General features: G+C 42.9%; 1 protein-coding gene across 3 annotated transcripts in view; it reads left to right on the top strand.

Annotated features, from left to right (window-relative positions):
* The window catches only part of LOC134568170 (potassium channel subfamily T member 2), a 465,676-nt gene that overhangs the window by 246,811 nt on the left and 193,932 nt on the right, over positions 1-24,933 (top strand). The window lies entirely within an intron of this gene.

Genomic DNA, 24,933 nt, shown 5'->3' with positions numbered 1-24,933 from the left:
ATGGTACACTAGGTTATAACTTTGCAATCCGAGGTAACAAATAACAAATATTACTCTGTAAAACCTTATTATTATTTATTCCTGAAGGTAAAATAAAACTATTTATTGCTCTATGTCGTGGCAACAGTAGGGTTAATTTAGAGCTAGATAGAATGTGCTACACAAATATAAGTACATTTCTGAACCTAGAAAATGTATGTGTTACAATCAGGCTTAGCTTCTTCTTCCCCTGGCTAAGTTAGTAGATTTAAGTAAGAGTTCCTAATAGGCCCAGCATGCATTCCAAAATTATTTAAATAGTTACAGTGGAGGAGAGGGGTGGGGGTGGGGGGCAAGCACCAGGGAAATCCAAGCACAATAACCACATACAGAATCCCTTATGGGACTTGCATGTATGTCACATTGGAAGTTAAATTATTTTGCATGGCTTGCCCTAGCTGTGCCAGGAAAGCCAGATATTCAATGTAACTTAAATAGCAGAAACCATTTGGAATTTAAGAAATACATATTAATATAAACAAATTATTAGTTTATTTGTGAAAGACTCAAACCAGTCCTAATTACAGGGACAATCTAAATACTGAAACCGCTTCATCTTAATGGAGTCATTTTTGATGCATAGACCATGTCCATTTTTTAAGACAAGATAGACCTCAGTGTTTATATTTTTTTAGAAATCACACCTGTAGGGACTTTGGAATGACAGCCGCTACAGGTACTTCCTGTAGTATTCACTTTTGTTGTCACCATGCACAGCATGATCCTGCCAAATGCTAGGCATGGGAAAAAATTTCAGTTCGGCATTCCGAAATTCTGGATTCTCGCAATTCGGGACTTCGGCAATTCGGCACTTCAAGACTTCGGAACTTTGGCAACTTCGGAACTTCGGCACCGCGGGACTTCTCTTGCAGCCGCTTGGTAGATAACTCCCTAATTCCCACGGTATCAGAGAGTTATCTACCAAAAGGCTGAAAGACCTAAATTGGTCTTTCAGCCAAATGTACTAATACTAAGTAAAAATTACTTAGTATTAGTAAATTTTGCCCCTACTCGCTATACCGCGAGTAGGGGCATGTCTAGTAAACAGTGAGCAGCCAGTGACTGCTCACTGTTTAAAAAAATAAATAAAATAGTGCCCCCCCCGGCCCCCACCCCCGGCCCCCAACCTGAGCGGCGAGTGGGGGCCCTAAATACTAATAAGGGGGGACCTAATGTCCTCCCCCTGGCCCCACCCCTGAGTGATGGGTGGGGACCCTAAACTAGAATAAGGGGGGGGACCTTATGTCCTCCCCTGGCCCCCACCCCTGAGCGGCGGGTGGGGGCCCTAAATTGTAATAAGGGGGGGACCTAGTGTCCTTCCCCCTGGCCCCCACCCCTGAGCTGCGGGTGGGGGCCCTAAACTAGAATAAGGGGGGGACCTAGTGTCCTCCCCCTTAGCCCCCACCCCTCAGCGGCGGGGGGGGGGCCCTAAATACTAATAAGGGGGGGGACCTAAGGTTCTCCCCTCTTGCCCCCACCCCTGAGTGGCAGGTGGGGGCCCTAAAAAAAATGTCCCCCCCTCCCAGGTGACTAGGTCCCCAAACCCCTAGTCACCCCCTCCCCCCCAATAAAACGTATCCCCCTACCTACCCCCCTCACCCTAAAAACTAATGAGGGGGGACCTTTAAATAAGTACCTGTAAAAAAAAAAAAACTTACCATTCAATGTTTTCTTTCTTCTAAAATCTTCTTTTTTCAGCCCCAAAAAAGGACAAATAAAAAAAACATAATAACCGACGCAATTATAAAAAAAAAAAAAAAAAAATCCATCTTCACCCATGGAGGGCTCCGCGCAGACTGAGCTCTGCAGGGCGGGGTAAGCCTTGCCCCGCCCTGCAATTAGGCTCAGAGCACTCTGATTGGTGGTTTTAAGCCATCCAATCAGAGTGCTCTGACAGGTAAATGAAGAGACTGAGAGGTAAGTCTCTACGTTTACCTGTCACAGCACTCTGATTGGTTGGTTTGAAATCCACCAATCAGAGTGCTCTGTGTCATTTTACACAGCGTGGGAAAGTTCTTTGGAATTTTCCCACGCTGTGTAATTTGACTCATAACTCTCTGATTGGTTACTTAATCCACCAATCAGAGAGTTATGAGTCAAATTACACTGCTCAATGGTGGGGGCCAGGGGGGAGGACCTTAGGTCCCTCCTCCTTATCAGTATTTAGGGCCCCCACCCCCCGCTGAGGATTCAGTGCTTCGCTATGAGATGCATCGGACCGGTCAATCACAAGGATTGCCACTCAAGCTCTGTAGGTACCCATTGCTGAAAAGCACTGGGTTGGATTAATGATCTCACAAGTGTGACTGCTATGAGAAAACAATCTTGGTTCTGGATTATAGATAAATTAAACTTTAAAAATAATTTTTAATATACAAAAGACAGAGGGTCAATCTAAAAAGGAAAAGGAATGCAACTTACTTTAAAACTAATGTGTTTATGTTTTAAATTAATGCTCTTTTAACATAGTAATGAAATACAAATGCACATTTAAAGGATTTTGCAGCAGAACATTTGATTAATTCCTCAATAAAGTGCACTTTTCACAAAATAGATGCCTGTGAGATGGATTTACATAGCCAGAGTTGCAGCCACTGTAGAAGACTTCATGAAGGATCAACTTTTTTTTCCCCTCATATTTTCAAATTTGTTTCATACTGATTTAATTCGATGTATCTGCCAGGACTATCTGTGCTTATTATTAAGGTTGACGGTATACTACATCTTTGGGTTAAAAGGGATAGCTTTAAAATCAAATATTTCCTGTGTTCTTGTAAAAATATTATGTAGTTATATATTTAATTAATGCAGCTTACAATGCGTGTTCTGTTCAGTCACAGCACAGCTGCGTGTGCCTGAAAGGATTCATTTAAAAAGGCGTTGGTCCAAGAAATTTTTTAAAAATTGATTGTAAATATTTGTGTTTATGAGCCTGTGGAATGAATGTTTCTATGTAACTTATTTAACTTATTTATCAGAGATAAATATGTGAAAATGATCAAATGAATAATATTTGTTTCGTACATGGCATTTGCATTTGCTAATTTGATATTTCTTATAAAGTGACCTTTCCAGAGTACATTACAAAGTTAGTCAGATATACAGAGGCACAGATTACAGATCTTACAATTTGACTTACAAATGTAGATGGACAAGAAAATGTGTTGTGAATGATGCCTTAGGACAGGGATAGGCAACCTTTGGCACTCCAGATGTTCTGGACTACATCCCCCATAATGCTCTTGCACCCATAATGCTGGCAAAGCATCATGGGAGGTGTAGTCCAAAACATCTGGAGTGCCAAAGGTTACCTATGCTTGTCCTAGGACACTCTGAAAAGGAAAATGCTGATTGACACATATGGTAGCAGGAGAGAAAATAACATTAATAGCTAGGAATATGAGGGGCATCCTGAATAAAATCTTTTGAAATGTGAGCAACTGTGGATTAGGTGAGGTGATTAAAAGGTAATTGGAGGGTATTTCAAACAGATGGGTGTCTAAAATATAAATCCCTAGTAGCAGGATTACAACTGACATAAAACTTTAAGATACACACAGCAATGTCTGAAAGAGCTCTAAGGCCCATACGACACAAAACAGTCCCTTATATATAATATATAAAGAAAAATATTATGAAAAGCACAACGTTATTGCAGAACAGAAAAGAAAACCTTCATATACAAAAGGACATAAATAAAAAAGGAAGAAACCATTTAAAAAGCCAAACTGGCTAGAAAGCTAGCAGTTAGGGGAGGGAGGTACATCTAATCCGTACCTTAATACTGCTACTTCTATAACTACCATATATGTCAAGGAAGAGACGCTACACTGAGAAATGAATTCAAATAGATCGATCCCAGCAGCACACCTGTAATTGTAGACTTAAGTAGCAGAATGTAACAGTTGTATAAGAGGAACTATGTAAGGATAAATAGTAACATTGTTGCAGTGATTAAGCTATATTAAAAACGCTATATTAGAAAAGTTATATTGAAAAAAACACCTCACTGTCCAAAGTCTACATATAAGGATATAGGTATCACTAAATGCAGAAAGCTCCGTCCCAATCAAACAAACGTACTACCCCCAGTATCCGTCCAAGGATATAAATGCTACAGAGCCCATAAAGTATTGTCCGTCCTCCAAACATCCCCTTTAGCCCATTTCCCAAACATTCAGTTGTGCATAATTTGCAAAAGCTAGTGATAAAGTGCAGAGTGTCATGAGAAAATGCCTGATGCGCGTTCGGCGCTACTAAAGCGCCTTCGTCCGAGGCACTGATTTACCTGACTCCCCTCCCTGCTACCTTTCTAGCCAATTTGGCTTTTTTTTTTTTTTTATTCTTTATTTGTGAGTGAGCAATCAGGTGGAGAGACACATATCATACATGCCAGTTTGCACAATAGGTGTTTATGAAATACAATGTGCATCAATATGATATGTCGCATAGTGTTACATCTGCTATGTTGAAAAAATTTACCTGTGTTGCACTCAGGCAACATGTTCTTCATATCACCATGTTTTGCTATCGTCCCTCCCCCCCCCCCAATCCCTAGTTCACGTTTTCTTATATTTTTTAAATACCATTCTTATTTTCTAGTTAGACCTCAGGTAGTGGGTGGCCTATAGAAAAGCTAGGTGTGGTCTCCATATTGCTTGTACATGACAGTACACCGATCTGCTACTGATCTATTGGTTGTTAAATCTAGTTCGGGCCCTCGGCATCTCAGTATGACGCTGCCGTTAGCAATAGATGATGATTGAGAAGTCTTAGTGTGAGGTGGCCAATTTGGCTATTTAAAGATTTTCTTTATTTTTTATTCATTTGTATATGAAGGTTTTATTGCTTTTTGTTTTGTGCTTTTTATAATATTTTTCTTTATATATTATAAGGGACTTTTTTGTGTGTTATGGGCCTTAGAGGTCATTCAGACATTGCTGTGTTTTTGGAGTTTTATTTACTGCTGTGGGTTATCCCCCAGATAAGGTTCCCTTAGCACACTATTTAGTCCATCCATATGTACTAAGTTCTCTATTGACATGAAACTTTGCCATCATTAGAATGGCAAAGCATCACGGAAGTCGTAGTTCAATAACATCTTTACATCTAGTTTTTGGGCTCCTCTATGATAGAGAATCATGGCCTATATAGCATAAAGGGATGCCAGGAAAAATGATGTGAACCGGTTAACTCATCTGGTGGTTTATTCAAATTAAAAAATACTGTCACAAGAAACATGTGTACGAACCTTTGGAAATATTGGGAATTACCAGTATAAATTAATCATAAAAATATAGGTTAATCTTCTGTCACAATTTTAGCCAAACACAATCTGCTTTGACTAATAACATACCAGCTATTGTATTGTCAACACTGAGTACTCTGTTTGACTGCTTTCACATGCTTAAAAAGTAGCAGAATAAAAAAAAACAAAGGATAGAAAACCATGCGCATATGGAGATTATATGATAAATGTATCTTATTATATTTCAAAAAGTCTCATAATATTTAGAATAGAAGCAAAAAACAAAGAAACATGCTGTCATGTACCGTAAGTGACAAAATAAAATACATTAAAATGCTTAAAATACACTGCTTATGGAAATTGTAAATAACCTAAAGATACCATTAGTATGTAAAATCTTGAAAAAGACCCGATAGGGTCGAAACATCACTTGCTTTGCTGAATGTAATTTTTTTCACATTAAATCACATCGTTCCACTGAAAGACCTGTGAGTGCATCCTGGATTATATAGGGGCTGTAGAGATTGTGTGTGTTAACAGGGGTATATATATATATATATATATATATATATATATATATATATATATATATATATATAGGAGCTGTAGAGATTGTGTGTGTTGACAGGGGTATATATATATATATATATATTTATATATATATATAGGGGCTGTAGAGATCGTGTGTGTTGACAGGGGCTCTAGTGTGTCTATAGTGTCTGTAAAGTGTGTGTATAAAAAAAAATGTTGAATGCTTGGCACACTCCTTTAGAGTATTAGCAATATAATAGCCCGGGTGCCATCCACGTTTGATATATAAAAAATTTAATAATCCAGGATGCACTCACAGGTCTTTCAGTGGAACGAGAAGGGGCTGTAGAGATTGTGTGTGTTGACAGGGGCTCTAGTGTGTGTATAGGGCCTGTAAATTGTGTGTGCGTGTATCATGGAGCTGCAGTGTCTGAGTGTATTTGTATTGGGGTTGTATTGTGTGTGTTTATGTACATTCATGAGAAAAATAAAGTACACCTTCTTCCTCTATGAGTTTACATATACGGACATAATAAGAATAATCTGTTACTTAGCAGGTCTTAAATTAGGTAACCTTAGAAGAACAACAACATCTGACACATTACACTGTGTCATGATTTATATAATATAAATGTATATAATATAATTAAATTAAGCCAAAATGGAGAAGCCATGCGTGAAAAACTAAGTAAAGGGTTGCTGCTTCCATAGGAATTAAGAGACTAAGTAGCAGACAGGTGATGCTAATTAAATGCCCATGATTGCAATGTGTAAAACCATAGAATTTAAAGAGGTGTACTTGAATTGAGGGTGACTGTATGTATGTAGGGGTTATAGGGACCGGGTATACGGTTGAAGTGTGTGTGTGTGTGGGGAGGGGGCGAGGGTTGAAGTTTGTATGGAGTAAAGTGTGTATGTATGGGTGGTGTACTGTATGCATTTGGGGATGTACACTGTGTGTATGGAGAGGTGCACTCTGTGCGTGGGGGAGTGTACTGTTGGTGGGTGTTCTGTGTGTGTGAGAAGTATGCTAGACGTGGGCGACACTAACATTTTAGTTTCATCCAAATACATTAGGACAAAAAAAATAATGTTTTGTCTAAACCAAATTTTGTCTGTTGTTTCATAAATGTTTGGACAACACTCAGGACATTATTTTCATTTAGCAATTTAATTGGGCTAATGAATTTCCAATCTGTGCCACGGCTGCATCTTTCAGCCATTTAGTAGATAACTCCCTAAATCTGTAGCCTTGTGGGATTGCCATATTTAAGGGTACCAATTTAGGGAGCTGTTTAGTTGACAGCTCTTGTTCGGTATACTAATGGCAATCCCACCCCTTGTATCTATTTTCAGATATCTACTAAGAGGCTAAAAGTCCAACATTACAAAAAGGAAGGACATTAATTTTGAGACAACTTTCAGACAACTATACTAATAGTAAGTAAAAAATACTTAGTGTTAGTAAATGAGAGAGGTTAAATCCTCCATCCTGCCCCGGTTAACCTTGCCATGAGTAGGTAAATGTCTACTAAACAGCGAGCAGCCAGTGGCTGCTCATTGTTATTGGGCAGCTATTGCTATCCAGACACTAATCCAATAAAGGGGGACCTGGCATAGGCTGTCCATGCCCACATGGTGGGGCATCTATTTAAATAATTAACTGTGGGGACATAGTGACCCCCCCATTCCGACACCCATGCCCAGAAAGTGGGGGATTTCAAAGAACCTACCCATTTGTGACTAATCGGGCGCTAGGAAATAAGGGGGGAGCTATCTTGTCCCCAGCTTCCACTCATAGGGGTGGTGGCCCTAAATAATAAAGTAGGGAGGTCCTATTGTCCCTCCCCAGCCCCACCTATTGGAGGAGGATGGGGGCTGATGATAAATGTAATTCACCCCCCAGTGACTAGAGGTCCTCAAGTCCTTAGATACTATTAAATTAAAACTCTAAGCATTAGAACCATTACAGCTTAATGGTGAGTGTCCCTGCAATGTAAACACTGCAGCAGTAGGCCCCTCAATGCTTCTCTATTGAGAAGCATTGTTTTGACAGAGATTGTCAGTAAAACAGATCTCAGCTAGGGGAGGAGTGGCATATGAGGGAAGATTGGCTTGGGATTAAAGATTAGTTAATAAGCTTTATTAAAGATTAGTTAATAAGCTTTATTTAATAGTTACAGGAAAATCTTACAAATAAATAGGTGAGGAATATGTCTAATGTTAGAAATATGTTTGTATCTCTAATGTTAGAATGCCCCTTACAGGCCCTGCAAACATCAATCAATACAGGATCCAGAGCAATGAAGGTGGAATGGGTGTTATCATTTCCATCCTCTCTACAATCATGTAGAAGCTCTCGTTTACTCTTACTTTTCAGGAGAATTTGGTTCTATATGCAAATAAAGGAATTTTCTGCATTTGCACCCAGTGAAATCTAGTTTTTTTTCTGCATGCGAGCAGGATGAGTTTAGCTGTCAATTGCTGAACAAATGCAAAATTGATTGCCAGCAGCTTGAAAAAGTTAGCATATGTTTTAGCACTAAACATTACATTTCTACATCGGCATTTGCAAGTTGTGAAATATTTGCACCTAAATATCCAGTCATCTATACATGTACTGGTTATTCATTTATTTATAAAATTACTTTTTCCAGAAGGAATACACATGACATATGCACCGTCGTTATTCGGCAGGTGCTATTTTAGTTTACCTTAAATAAAACACTGACACCAGATTTATCTGTTGGATTATAACGTCCACAGCTTTATTAATTATTAAATATATAAATAAATAAATTAACAATTTAGGGTCATTGTCCAGCTAACATTATATTACTATCCCTCCGCACAATACCCCTGACAATGACCCTATCTTTTGAACAATAATTAACATTCACTTAACATACAACTAGTAACACACGGCCTACCAGAGAGGCCCCAAAACCATCTGTTAAATGTAGGGGTGTACCCAGACACCCCTACCCCCTAGGTTCGTAGCCACCGAAGAGCTTGAACCTACCAACACTCTAATCCATCTGGCCTACTCCAGCCTAGGCCTTGGCCTGTCCATTCCCAATTCCAGCTAACTCCTGGCTTTAACACGCCCTGTTCCCGCCGCTGTGACCAAACGGGATCAAAACTCAACTATAGGGAGGGAGGGAGGGACAAGTGACAGGTCAGTGCAATTCAAATTAACTGGCTCCTCACTTAAGATGGCCGCCTATTTACACTACCTGACTCCTCCCCTACTTAGCCCCGCCCTAAACCATCCCATAACTTTCCACCTGCCCACTTCCTGGCCTTGTCAAGGCCCACTCCCCTGTTTCACTGTTCCATGGGCTTCATGACATATGCACCGTCGTTATTCGGCAGGTGCTATTTTAGTTTACCTTAAATAAAACACTGACACCAGATTTATCTGTTGGATTATAACGTCCACAGCTTTATTAATTATTAAATATATAAATAAATAAATTAACAATTTAGGGTCATTGTCCAACTAACATTATATTACTATCCCCCCGCACAATACCCCTGACAATGACCCTATCTTTTGAACAATAATTAACATTCACTTAACATATAACTAGTAACACACGGCCTACCAGAGAGGCCCCAAAACCATCTGTTAACTGTAGGGGTGTACCCAGACACCCCTACCCCCTAGGTTCGTAGCCACCGAAGAGCTTGAACCTACCAACACTCTAATCCATCTGGCCTACTCCAGCCTAGGCCTTGGCCTGTCCATTCCCAATTCCAGCTAACTCCTGGCTTTAACACGCCCTGTTCCGCCATAGCACATGACTTGATCCCTTAAGGACATGTGCGCCCCCCACCACCCTGAAACAGGGCCAAGCTAATCCCTTCCTGAAAGCCTAGATTGAGCAAGTCACTACCCACGTCTGACAAGTGTACCCCGTCTCTCCTAAAATAGCCCGGCAGCATGTCCTCCAGTTCCCTATGCCGAACTACAATGCCCCCCACTCGCCGCACAAAGCTCGCCATTGCCCTGTTAACCTTGCCCCTGCATCGAGCCACTGCAGCTGGATCCCTGGCGTGCCGCCACGTGAAACGGGGGACCATTTCCGACCACACTACCACCACGCCAGGGACCAGGTCCAACAGCCGATCAACGTCTCTCTTCATCCGTCTAACCAACTCCCTTTGCGGAATCAGACCCAAATCATTCCCACCCCCGTGTAATAAAACTATGTCCGGTGCAGACCCTCCGGCCAACCTGCTAAACAACGTACTACTGAGGCTTTGCCAGCTAAACCCCCTAAAGCCGAACCAAGAAATCGACACTTCTCCTTGAGGAAAACCCAGCTGTGCTCCACTTCTCCGAACAGCAGCCCTCTTCTGAGCCCAATAGACATACGAGTGGCCCCAGATCCACACTCTCCATCCTGCAAAGAAAAACACGTTAATACCAAACAGATGGATTCCACTTCCATCACAGCATAACACTGCCCCTCTCACACCAGCCTATCTGGTCTAACGTATGATCGAAAACGCAAGGATTCCCACCTCCCTATGCGTTTAATCCTCTCGTCCCCCAGTCCCAACCGTGCGGCCTCGGTTGCCGCCCCAATTCTAAAGGAGTGAGTCCCAAATTGCCCCGGCTCCAGGCCCAGCTTACTTACTCCCTTCCGAAACACCCTCGCGAACTGGAAGCGCGACAGGGCCGAGCCGTCCTGGTGCACCAAGAAGCAACCATCACCCCCCGGGCGCAATGCCCGGTACTCCGACCCCTTTTCAACTGGGCACACCCCTGACCCAGGCAACCCGAACAGCACAACTGTGCAACCTTTACCAAAAATGTCCGTCTTCGAACGGCGTAACTGAATTTGCACCCTGTCCTCGCGAACCTCCACATCCGTGAGCTGAAGACCCCCAAGGCCCATCTTGTTTGCGCTTACCAACTCCCCGATCCGAAAAGCACCGAAAAAGGCCCACACAAATGCCACCGTGAACAACGATACCTCGAATGTGGAGCTGCAAATGCCCGGTAGAACCCCCACCAGCTCCCACAACAATTCAAAGGACACTGGTCTACGCGTGTCTACCGTTTTCTTCCCCCTCTTGAATCCCTTCACTGCCTGACGGACCAGGAAGTGTTTGGTATCATCAACCCAGCCATTGAACTTAAACAGGAAAGCCAAGGCAGAGAGATGCCTATCCACCATGGCAGGCGACGCCTGAGCCGCGAACAATCGACAGAGCAACCACAAAAGTGCATCCAAGCGTTGCCCCTCCGTAGGGGCGCTACTCACCTGAGCCACCGTCTCGTCCCACAGCTTCCAAACCTTTACGTAAGACGCCCACGTGCTCGGCGCCAGTGACCTCCTCACACAGTCTCCAAGCAGGCCGTCCCGAGTTGCCACATCACACCCGGGCACTCCTGTCCCTGGGCCAGCGCGTCCGGCGCAGCCTCCCGAAAGCGTTCCCACTGAAAACGAGACAGTGAGTCAGCCACCACATTCTGGAGCCCCGGGATGTGCCTAGCCCTGAACACTATGTTGAATGACACACAACTAAGCACTAATTGTCGAAGCAGGCGTACTACCGGGGGCGACGAGGCGGTCAAGCTATTGATCGCTTGCACTACCGCCATGTTATCGGAGTAGAATACCACCTTTTTGTCAGCCAACTCCGTACCCCAGAGAACCACTGCTACAACGATGGGAAACAACTCCAAGAACGCCAAGTTCTTAATCAGAGGACTCACCTTCCACGGTTCCGGCCACGCCTCCGCGCACCACTTACCTGCCAAGTAGGCCCCAAAACCAATACTGCCGGAAGCGTCTGTAAACAACTTCATCGCGGCCGACGACACCGTTGGTTCCCGAAAGAACACTGTCCCGTTAAAGTTGCCCAAAAACTGTTCCCAAACCCCCAAATCGTCCTTCATCTCGGCCGACACCCGAATGTAGTGCGACGGCCGCCGCACCCCACTTGTTGCTTGCGCCAACCTCCGACAAAATATCCTCCCCATGGGGATCACCCTGCACGCAAAATTAAGGCTCCCCACGAGGGACTGGAGCCCCCGCAAGGTCACTTTCCTCGCCCCCACGTCCACTAGCTGTCGCAGATGCCGCAGCTTATCCCTAGGCAGCCTGCATTCCCCGAGCTCCGAATCAATTTCGAGACCCAAGAAGCTAAGGCACGTGGTGGGGCCCACCGTCTTGTCCCCAGCCAACGGCACCCCAAAGGTATGCGCCACCCGCTGAAAAACCCTCAGTACCTGAGCACACCGCTCAGAGTCCCGCGGGCCGACACACAGAAAATCATCCAAGTAGTGCACTACAGCACCCCCCGCCGATTCCATGCGCACCACCCACTCCAAGAAAGTACTAAACCTCTCGAAGTAAGCACAAGAGATGGAACAACCCATAGGCAGACACAAGTCCACGAAGATTTCACCCTCAAAGTGGCACCCCAACAGGTGGTGACAGTCCGGGTGTATGGGCAGCAGCCGAAAAGCCGCCTCCACGTCCACCTTGGCCATCAGCGCCCCACGCCCCGCTCTCCTAACCAGCTCGACGGCTTTGTCGAATGACGTGTAGGAGACCGAGCATAGGTCGGCGTCGATGTCATCATTCACCAAAGACCCTTTCGGGTGCGATAAATGATGAATCAGACGGAACTTTCCCTCTTCCTTCTTAGGGACCACCCCCAATGGTGACAACCTCAGATTCGCCAAGGGCGGGGCCGGAAATGGCCCCGCCATCCTCCCTGCTTGGACCTCCTTGGCTAATTTCTCCCGCACCACCCCCGGGTGTTCCCTGACCGACCTGAGGTTCTCACAAGGTGCCCCCGGCCCCGTGGCTTTGAAGGGAATTTTGAAACCCCCGGCAAAGCCCGCCCGCAGGAATTCTGCCACGGCTTGATCAGCGTATTGCCTTAGCCAAGGCAACATCGCGCCTACCTTCACTGGTGACACCCCCAGCGGGAGCTGTGGGAGCGGCCGCTCCCGTTGCTCCGCCCCCTGCGGCCGACTTACCTTTCTTGAAGCACCTGTTGACCCCGTGGTTCCCGCCGCACCCTGAGCATTCATGCCGGAATCTACAAGCGGATCCCCACTTACACTGTCCTTCATTGAAGGCCCAGCAGGTACCTTTCTTTTGACCTGCCGCCACCGCCCCCCCGGGAACGGTGCCGGCAGTCCCTGGAAAGGGCGCATTCTTTTGCGCCATCATTAACCGCATCCAAAGCGGCAGGTCCATTTGGTCCCAGCGCATGGAAGGGTTGGCCGCCAGTCGCTGACGGAACTGCTCATCATACCTCCACCATGCCAACCCCCCATAGGTGCGGTATGCGTCCCCGATTCCGTCCAAGTAACAAAACAACTGAGAGCAGCACTCCGGCCGCTTCTCCCCAATAACACTGGCCAAAATGCAAAAAGCTTGCAGCCAATTGCCGAAGGTCTTCGGTATCTTGCGATACCTCCGCCTTTTCTCCTCCTCTTCCTTCTTGGCGTCCTTCTTGTCCTCCTCTTTTAAATCTAAGAATTCCTCCAGGGGAAGAAGGGAAAATATTTCCACGAATTCACCTTTCGCAATCTTCTCCTTCACCTCCCCTTTCAAATGGCAACCTAACGGCCCCGCGAAGGACACATGTACATTCTGACGCGCTGCTTCCGCAATGTCCCCACCCGTCACGTCGAGTACCCCGTCCCCCATCGATGATCCGTCAGGCTTATCAGTGGGTCGCGTTTCCTCCCTATTACCACCTGTCACTCCTGAGGATACCCCCTCCAACCCCGACCCTCTGCCTTCACCTGCTGACCAAACCCTATCGAACCTAAGCGGCTCCCTATCCTCTGACCATGAATCTATGAATGACTTCAAACAGTGTATGAATGTCCCCGGGTGTGGTGTAGAGGAAGACTCACCGCTGATGCCCCTGGCTGCAGCAGGCCGCGGGGTTGCTGTCCCTCCATCCGCCATTTCTGACACTGGAGCTCCCAATAGTCGCCGACTCCTGCCCGCCTGGTCCCGCCTCGGAACCGCTGGTGAGTTACTCCGCGACCTGTAAGGAGAAGACATCCTGGGTAGTCTGCCCGAGTAGCTCCCTACCCGCCCTTCCTCCCTACGCTCTTCTCCGACTGCCCTGGATCCTCTCCACTGCTCCTTCCGACCTCCCTTGCTGGGCGCTCCCCGCCGCTGCTCCCTGAAGCTCCTCTCTGAAGATCTCGATGCACTGTGCCTTCTGCTCCGCCTCCCTTCCTCTGACCTGGACCTCCTTCTCCTCTCCCTGACGCTGAACCTGGACTCGCTGCGGCCTAGCCGTGAATGGCTCCTGTCCCTGCTCTCCCGTCCTCCTGACCAGCTCCTGTCACTGCTGCACCTGGCGCTGCTGCTGCGCCGCTGGCCGCCCTGGCCCTTCACTGCCGCATCCCTGTCACTAGGCCGTACCTGAGGGCAGCCGGATGGGCCCCCCCGCTCTATACTGCCACCCCTTGCTCCCCGGTATCGTGCTGAAACCACCGGCTCTCCCACAGCCGCTGCGCCTGGCCCCCCACCGGCCGCCCCGTCTGACTCCGCCATAACCCCTAAGGATAAGCCGCCTGTCGCCTTCCTAGCTCCAGAAACCCTCTGAGCCGCCCGACCCGCTCCGCTGTCCTCTCCTCCTATTCCACTGAGCTCAGTCCTGGCCCTCCCTCCGGCCGCCCCTTCGGATCCCCTGCTGGCCTGGTCTCCCCGCAATGCCCGGCGGACCGCTGGTGCTGTGGTAACCCGACTAGCATTCCCCCTTTGCCCCTCAGTGATACCGCTGGAGGTTGACTCACCGGGACGCTCAGTCCGTTGCCCACTGGCTGCGTGGGTGAAGCCATCCGCAGCCGCATGGTCCGCTGGTGTTGCAGCATTCCCGCTTCCTGCTGTCCCGCCGGCCGCCATTACGCGGGGCGCCTTCTGACCTCGTGGCCTCCGTTTTGCGCCCGCAGTCGCCTGCCCGGCGGGTCCGCCCGAAGGCGCCTGCCGCATTCCCTCCTCCACTGCTGTACTCGGTCCGGCCTCCGACCCGCCGACCGCTGAAGGGCTCCTCCGCCGCCGGGCCGCAGGGGCCTCCCCCGGGCTCAACCTCTGTGGCGGCCTGGTCCTCCGCGCCGACCTCCTCTCCGGTCCCTCCGCGTGGGTGGCAGCAGCCCCGATCTGTTCATGCAGCCACGCCAGCCCTCTATCACGAACCGCCGCCCGAACTCCGTCCAGAATCTCCTCTAGGGACGCCATTACCTGCAGAGGGAGAAAAAGAAAAAGAACTCCGCCGACCAGCCACAAGTGACAGGTCAGTGCAATTCAAATTAACTGGCTCCTCACTTAAGATGGCCGCCTATTTACACTACCTGACTCCTCCCCTACTTAGCCCCGCCCTAAACCATCCCATAACTTTCCACCTGCCCACTTCCTGGCCTTGTCAAGGCCCACTCCCCTGTTTCACTGTTCCATGGGCTTCAGGGATTTTGTTTCTTGCATACTTCCTAGAGACAGATTTTTTGCACTATAGAGTTTCTTTAATCATGATCATTTATGATAACATTATAACAATATTTTGGGGTGATAGTGGCCACTACAGTTGCAAGAAAAAGTATGTGAACCCTTTTGAATGATATGGATTTCTGCACAAATTGGTCATAAAATGTGATCTGATCATCATCTAAGTCACAACAATAGACAATCACAGTCTGCTTAAACTAATAACACACAAAGAATGAAATGTTGCCATGTTTTTATTGAACACACCATGTAAACATTCACAGTGCAGGTGGAAAAAGTATGTGAACCCCTAGACTAATGACATTTCCAAGAGCTAATTGGAGTGAGATGTCAGCCAACTGGAGTCCAATCAATGAGATGAGACTGGAGGTGTTGGTTACAGCTGCCCTGCCCTATAAAAAACACACACCAGTTCTGGGTTTGCTTTTTACAAGAAGCATTGCCTGATGTAAATGATGCCTCGCACAAAAGAGCTTTCAGAAGACCTGCGATTAAGAATTGTTGACTTGCATAAAGCTGGAAAGGGTTATAAAAGTATCTCCAAAAGCCTTGCTGTTCATCAGTCCACTGTAAGACAAATTGTCTATAAATGGAAAAAGTTCAGCACTGCTGCTACTCTCCCTAGGCGTGGCCGTCCTGTAAAGATGACTGCAAGAGCACAGCGCAGACTGCTCAACGAGGTGAAGAAGAATCCTAGAGTGTCAGCTAAAGACTTACAAAAGTCACTGGCAAATGCTAACATCCCTGTTAGCGAATCTACAATACGTAAAACACTAAACAAGAATGGATTTCATGGGAGGATACCACAGAGGAAGCCACTGCTGTCCAATCAAAACATTGCTGCACGTTTACAGTTTGCACAAGATCACCTGGATGTTCCACAGCAGTACTGGCAAAATATCCTGTGGACAGCTGAAACCAAAGTTCTGTTGTTTGGAAGAAACACACAACACTATGTGTGGCGAAAAAGAGGCACAGCACACCAACATCAAAACCTCATCCCAACTGTGAAGTATGGTGGTGGGGGCATCATGGTTTGGGGCTGCTTTGCTGTGTCAGGGCCTGGGCGGATTGCAATCATCAAAGGAAAAATGAATTCCCAAGTTCATCAAGACATTTTGCACTCGAACTTAAGGCCATCTGTCTACCAGCTGAAGCTCAACAGAAGATGGGTGTTGCAACAGGACAATGACCCAAAGCATAGAAGTAAATCAACAACAGAATGGCTTAAACAGAAGAAAATACGCCTTCTGAAGTGGCCCAGTCAGAGTCCTGACCTCAACCCGATTGAGATGCTGTGGCATGACCTCAAGAAAGCGATTCACACCAGACATCCCAGAATATTGCTGAACTGAAACAGTTCTGTAAAGAGGAATGGTCAAGAATTACTCCTGACCGTTGCGCACATCTGATCTGCAACTACAGGAAACGTTTGGTTGAAGTTATTGCTGCCAAAGGAGGTTCAACCAGTTATTAAATCCAAGGGTTCACATACTTTTTCCACCCGCACTGTGAATGCTTACATGGTGTGTTCAATAAAAACATGGCAACATTTCATTCTTTGTGTTATTAGTTTAAGCAGACTGTGATTGTCTATTGTTGTGACTTAGATGATGATCAGATCACATTTTATGACCAATTTGTGCAGAAATCCATATCATTCCAAAGGGTTCACTTACTTTTTCTTGCAACTGTATGTTTGATGATTTCATTTTGTCTTCAAGGTTCTTCTCTTGTTGGCTACGTATATTATTTAATGACGTTGTTAAACAGATCTAACTGTTTTATCCTCTTAACATCAGCTGACAGCAATGAAATGAAATGCTTTCTTTGCTGGAACTGTTTAAAATGTCTATTAAACTAAAGCTGTAAATTGCCTGTGAGACATCATTGTGCAGAGCAAGGTGCCATTATTTTGCACAATCCTTTTTATTTTCTGGTCTCTGTCGATAATCATTTCTGCTAGGTTGATGGATTTTCTGTAATAAGATCCAATTTGTGTGGGATTTTTTTTTAGGTTTTTCTTTTTAAATAATAGGTTGCCCTCTGTGTCACTAAATTATGTTTTGTAATTTACTTTGGAAATAACAAAAGTAAACCACATGAACTATTTTTATGTGTTTTTTAAAAAGGTGAACAAGTGCATATTGATTTCCAGCAGTTCTAACATTTAACTCTTGCTCAAAGATTGATTTGCATTTTATTATCACCACCACAATATATCATTATTCTGCATAAAAACAAAGATACAAATATTTAACTATTTATTAGCAGCTTCATTCTGCGTACATACAAGTTAGCCTGGTTGAAACTGCATCATAAAAGACCAGACCATATTAATGGATGCAATAGGCTGGATTGATATACTTAGTAACATAGTATGTGATGGAACATAAGAACCATTCATGCAATCTAGTCTGTCCAATTTTCTAAATACTTTCATTAGTGCCTGGCCTCATCTTATATCTAGGATAGCCTTATACCTATCCCACGCATGCTTAAACTCCCTCACTGTGTTAATCTCTACCACTTCAGCTGGAAGGCTATTCCATGCATCTGCTACCCCCTCAGTAAATTATTACTTCCTGATATTATCTTTAAACTCATCTTCTTGTGGTTTTTCTTCCTTTAAATATACTCTCCTCCTTTACTGTGTTGATTACATTTACCTTGCCTGCTAGGAAGAAGATAAGTCTTTTTGGTCCTTTCCTCAACAATAGGCCCAATCCAATAGGCCCAGTGACATTTAAGAATCCATGAACAAACATTTCCCATGTAATAAATTTACCTGAATCTGGAGCAATCTGTTTACTTGCCAACTGAAGTTGAGCCCATTCCTCATAACACTTACCTTTGGACATCCTATAAGCAATGAAGGTCCTACAGAAGCCCCTCCTTCAGCATTAGTGGATATGTTTGTTCATAGAGAACAAGAAAATGGTATCTTACATGAGCAGAGTAAGGAAATCCTCAAGGAGATTCTCTTCTTTATCTTTTTATCATGGGATAAGGAAAATCTTCAGGGACTACCTCTAAAGCAGGGGTAGGCAACCTTCGGCTCTACAGATGTTTTGGACTACATCTCCCATAATGCTTTTACAGCCATATTGCTGGCAAAGCATCAAGGGAGATGTAGTCCACAACATCTGTAGAGCCGAAGGTTGCCTACCCCTGCTCTAAAGTAATTGTTTTTCTTTTACCCTGTCTATTGAATATGCTGGTTTTTATTCAGTCCAGGATTGCTAAGGGCACTAGCGTTACATACCTTAGTATGTAGACCTCCGTATTGTCAGATCACATATGGACCTGTGACCCCTTAGTCTCTTATTTCTACCACACAGTCCTTACTGTCAAGCCTCCAAGCAAGTGTTTTGCTCCTTCTTGGAATCCACTTTTGGAGGTGCAGTCCTTGACTTAATCGTTCTTTAAACATCTTGAGGAAGGTTGAGCATCTTCTCATTCTAAATGAGTTAATGGCCTTGTTTTCAGCAAATAAATTACATAGTTGGTAGCTATTTCTTGTGAGGACCCATCTTGATTTTTCCCTCAAATACATTTGTTCTTCATCCAGTGCTCCAGGGTCAACCTAAATTTGTCTCCGAATTTAATCTAAGTGAGGACATACAGTTTATATCCTTCATTTCATAAACAGAAGATGCCTCCATGTGACATTTGTTGGATCTGTTGATAATAATCTTCTCTATTTCTTCTCTACTTTGTTTACAGATAAGGTAAATTTGCATCTTGCTCAATTCAAAGTCACTGGATTGTGGCACTCATTAATTAGGCTTGTAAAGCAACCTACTATTCTGTAACCATTGGTTCCAAGACTCACTCACCTAGGACTATTTCTTCCACAAATACGTATGAAAGTTATTATTTTGTTTATATATATATATATATATATATATATATATATATATATATATATATATATATGACAAAAATATATAAAATGCAAATATATGGATTTCTGTACAGCAATCTATATTGAAAATTATGCTTAATTCTACTTACATGTGCAAGGTGTGCACCATATATTTCAAATAAATGTTATACTGATATTTGTAAAACAAAAAAGTACTTGGTAGTAAAGAAATTAAATAGGTGTTTACTTAAACTTTGATAGCTCCCAGTTATACCCAGTATGATAAACTGTACTTCAAAAAGAATTCAAATGCAACACAGCAATGACAGACACCAGAGAATACAGATCCTATCTATATAGCATTCTAAACGTATATTAATACATGACGGTTCGGCTTGGCCAAACATCATCAATGAAAAAATATTCAGGGAAATATATGGCAAGCCAAAAAATCTGGAAAAAAAGATGTCTATTAGTGTGCTGCAATGCAAAAATCGCTTCAATATTGTCTAGCCAAAAGACACGACTGAATATAATCAAATAACAGGGCACCACAATCACTTTAGTTGCCAACAAGAATTCCAAAAAGGGGAAAAAGTCAAAAAATGTAACATCAAATTTATTGAAGATCAAAATAAAAAACATATATTAGTAATAGCACAGTACATGTGCAAAAATAGCAGATAAAAAACCCTTAGGAATAGCAGCTTAATATAACATGATTAAGGTATAAAGTGCATGTGCTAAAGTGCAAATCAAAAAGTGCAGGGTGCTTGTTTGTTTTTTTTTAAACTTATTTTTATTGTCATTTTTCAAATTCGACATTAAACAAACATACATTACATACAATTCCATCTTCAGTTTACAATCAAACATATTTATAAACCACAATATTTTACACCCTATTATCCTAATATAATATTCTTTGACATTAAGATCTATATTAATATAGACTTAAGATAGACTCCTTGTCATAGGGTTTACGTTCCCAGTAGTTATACAGTACAGGGAGTGCAGAATTATTAGGCAAATTAGTATTTTGACCACATCATCCTCTTTATGCATGTTGTCTTACTCCAAGCTGTATAGGCTCGAAAGCCTACTACCAATTAAGCATATTAGGTGATGTGCATCTCTGTAATGAGAAGGGGTGTGGGCAACTTCCTTTCCTTTGGCAAAATGGGTCAAAAGAAGGACTTGACAGGCTCAAAAATAGTGAGATATCTTGCAGAGGGATGCAGCACTCTTAAAATTGCAAAGCTTCTGAAGCGTGATCATCGAACAATCAAGCGTTTCATTCAAAATAGTCAACAGGGTCGCAAGAAGCGTGTGGAGAAACCAAGGCGCAAAATAACTGCCCATGAACTGAGAAAAGTCAAGCGTGCAGCTGCCAAGATGCCACTTGCCACCAGTTTGGCCATATTTCAGAGCTGCAACATCACTGGAGTGCCCAAAAGCACAAGGTGTGCAATACTCAGAGACATGGCCAAGGTAAGAAGCGCTGAAAAACGACCACCACTGAACAAGACACACAAGCTGAAACGTCAAGACTGGGCCAAGAAATATCTCAAGACTGATTTTTCTAAGGTTTTATGGACTGATGAAATGAGAGTGAGTCTTGATGGGCCAGATGGATGGATTGGTAAAGGGCAGAGAGCTCCAGTCCGACTCAGACGCCAGCAAGGTGGAGGTGGAGTACTGGTTTGGGCTGGTATCATCAAAGATGAGCTTGTGGGGCCTTTTCGGGTTGAGGATGGAGTCAAGCTCAACTCCGAGTCCTACTGCCAGTTTCTGGAAGAAACCTTCTTGAAGCAGTGGTACAGGAAGAAGTCTGCATCCTTCAAGAAAAACATGATTTTCATGCAGGACAATGCTCCATCACACGCGTCCAAGTACTCCACAGCGTGGCTGGCAAGAAAGGGTATAAAAGAAGAAAATCTAATGACATGGCCTCCTTGTTCACCTGATCTGAACCCCATTGAGAACCTGTGGTCCATCATCAAATGTGAGATTTACAAGGAGGGAAAACAGTACACCTCTCTGAACAGTGTCTGGGAGGCTGTGGTTGCTGCTGCACGCAATGTTGATGGTGAACAGATCAAAACACTGACAGAATCCATGGATGGCAGGCTTTTGAGTGTCCTTGCAAAGAAAGGTGGCTATATTGGTCACTGATTTGTTTTTGTTATGTTTTTGAATGTCAGAAATGTATATTTGTGAATGTTGAGATGTTATATTGGTTTCACTGGTAAAAATAAATAATTGAAATGGGTATATATTTGTTTTTTGTTAAGTTGCCTAATAATTATGCACAGTAATAGTCACCTGCACACACAGATATCCCCCTAAAATAGCTATAACTAAAAACTAACTAAAAACGACTTCCAAAAATATTCAGCTTTGATATTAATGAGTTTTTTGGGGTTCATTGAGAACATGGTTGTTGTTCAATAATAAAATTAATCCTCAAAAATACAACTTGCCTAATAATTCTGCACTCCCTGTATAATGTACATAGATAGAACTTCAACATAAAAACATAAACAAACAGATACAACAAAACATACATATATAAGGTCAACTGTCTATAATAGGAGAAGTGGGCAGTAAACATATTGCTTCTTTAATAAATTAGTTTGTTAGAGCCATCTTTTAAAAATTATTAGTGATATATCACATGAAAGTAGTTATACCAGGATCATACATTTATTAAGGTATAAATAGTTTCTTCTTTACAATAATCATACCATTTTGTCCATATTTTATTATAACAGTCAATATTATTGTCATTAAATGAAACTGCCTTTTCCATTTGGCCTTGATATTGAATCTGGGATTTGATCTACGTTATAGAAGAATGTATATTCTGTTTCCCCTTTCTTGCCATACATAGTTTAATTTCCATCAATATGTGTAAGGTCAAATATTGAGATGGCTTATCCATTTTTGGCAAGTCAAGGTGGAAAAAAAATCGTTCTAGTGTTAAAGCAGAGTTTAATTTCAAATCCTTAAGAAATTTTGAAATCTCTAATTTAAGAGTGTCTAAACCAGTGCAGGGTGCTTGTTAAGCAACTCAAAATAGCAGCTAACTCCCACTACTCTTTAACAGATTGTATTAAAAGCACAATAATAAAAGCACATATCACAAAAACTGTATACACAAAAAACATGTAAAAAAGATTGCTGATATCAAATAATAGGGTTCTTGCTGGGGCTCTACGCGTTTCGTCGATCCTACTTCCTCAGGAGATTATATTCAGTTGTGTCTTGTTATATTGAGGTTGGGAGTGACCTCTAGACAGTGGCTTGTCTGCATTTTTTTCCATATAACTGGCTCCACACACTTATCCTTTTCTATTGTCTAGCCTAATGGATTGGCTATGCAATATAAGCCATTTTGTTATGCCAGTTCTGTCAACTTTCTATCACCATAATTAGCAGCAAGAGTAATTTAATTTGAAAAGGTAAGTGAGTCATCAAAAGAGGTGACCATCCTTCTGTGTGGAAAAGACAGAGCCCTACCAGCTTCTCCTATCTGTGTTTGCAGAGGTAACAGACATACACTCACCTAAAGAATCAACCAGGCAGAATTAAATCACTACAATGAAAGGCGTTTGAAAAAAAGGGCGAGCAGCAGCAGGAGTTCTTTAATTTTATAAAGGGATTTTTTTTATAAACTGAAAAGAAAAAAAGTCAGTGGGTACTGGGCAATTAATTACTCACTGCCTTCCACCCTTAGAGGAACAAAGCTTTCCAACACATCCAATCTGCAGTGGCAGTGACTATCCTTCAGTGTAGAGAAACAAAAAAGTGCCTTATCCGTTTCTCTCAACTGCATCTGTAGAGGTTATAGGCATAATCACACCGCAAGACTCAGCTAGGCAGGGTGAAACCAAAACTACAACAAAGAAAAGCATTTGAAAAAATTACAACAAACAGCACCACCACTTATCAGAATTTCTACAAAAAGTTTTAAAAAGACCACACTCATTGTAGGCAGGGTTCACTTGTGAAGCAAAATATACACACTGTAAATTATCTTAGTCAACTACTGGCACTATCCTCACTACCCCCCCATGCTCTGTATAACTGTTGTGGCAGTTGAAGAGGAGGTACCGCAGGTGGTAGTTGGTTGCGCAGGAGCAGGATACAGTACTTCTGCCTACCCAACTACTTTCTCTTTCTGCTTATTCTCTCAGTTATACAGACTTGGAGTTTCTTTGCATGTACTGGTTCATGTTGATAACTACTGAGAGGACCATTCATTCTTCTCCTGTTCACTCCTTGCTGCACAATTTGCACTTTGCACTTTGCAATTTAGCCTTCTTGGAGGCACTTAAAGTAATCAAAATGTTCTTCATCTCATGATAGTAGATTCAACCCTTTGCCTTGTGGCTGCTGAAGATGCAGATGGATTTGCATCAAGGACAGTGAAATCGTTGATTAATCCTAATGGAAATGTTAATGGTGGTGATACTGATGATGTTGATGGTGGTGGTAGTAATGGTGGCTCGTGATGGTAGCAATAACAGCGGATAAGCAACTTGTACCAGTGGCAGCACATGCAGCGGCAAGGTACAGCAGTGACCTAACACTAGAATCAATGAACCAGGCTATTTTGTTATATATTTGCCTGCGTGACCGGGAGTGTGGCCTCTTACTATTGGAGAAGTATGCCTGAAAGGTAGATGAAAAAAACTATAAAGATTGCTACATTTAATGCCCAAGGTCTGAACGTACCCCAAAAGAGAAAAGCTTTATTTGGTTCTCTAAACAAAATATAGATATATGTGGGTTACAAGAGACCCATTGGAAGGGAGACGATGTAAATAGATTTGTCACAAAAAATTATCCAAATATTATACATGCATCTTTGAAGGATAAGAAAAAATGTGGTGTAGCCATTATTATCTCTAAAAATTTTAAATATGAATTAATTTACATAATGATCTTAAGGGAAGAGCAATCTTCCTGATATGCAAGCTAAACAATACAATATTTTCATTTCTTAATGTATATGCCCCCAATAAGAGACAGATTCATTATTTTAATACCATAATGAATAGATATACAGATAGGATAAAGGGTAAGTTTATACTATTGGGTGATTTTAATGGTGTTGTTGATGTAGATAAAGATAAGGCTTCTTTAAATGATAAAATAATAGATCCAAAAAACAAGAGGTTTATCTAGATCTATGCAAGAATCTATTGGGAAATTTAAATTACATATACGATATTTGGAGAACATTGACGGAAAATAATTCACTCATTACAAGTTAACAATATCAGACCATTACCCCGTAATGATGGAAATTGCTATGGAGTATATCATGCAGAGGGGTAAGTGGAAACTTAGAGATTCTATACTGAATGATAAGAAAAATCTGGAACAAATAATATTGAACTCTAATCTATATTTTAAAGAAAATATGACTGAAGAAATTAATATGGGGAATATATGGGCTGCATATAAATGCGTAATTCAAGGATGCATAATTAAAATAGAGGCCTGTAATAAAAAAACAAAATTACCTATCTTTGGCAGATTTATATCTGACATTAGATAATTTAGAGAAAATCTTCCCTAATGAACAAGGAACTATCAATGAGATAGAACAAACTAAGAATAAAATTAGAGATTTGATGATGGAAAGAGCAAATAAAACTCAAATTAAATGGAAATAGAAGTGGTTCTATCTTGGGAATAGAGTGAATAAATTTCTATCAAACCAACTTAAAAAAATC

The sequence above is a fragment of the Pelobates fuscus genome, chromosome 7 (assembly GCF_036172605.1).
Source record: "Pelobates fuscus isolate aPelFus1 chromosome 7, aPelFus1.pri, whole genome shotgun sequence".
Lineage (NCBI taxonomy): Eukaryota > Metazoa > Chordata > Amphibia > Anura > Pelobatidae > Pelobates > Pelobates fuscus.
This window is presented reverse-complemented; position numbering and strand designations above follow the sequence as displayed.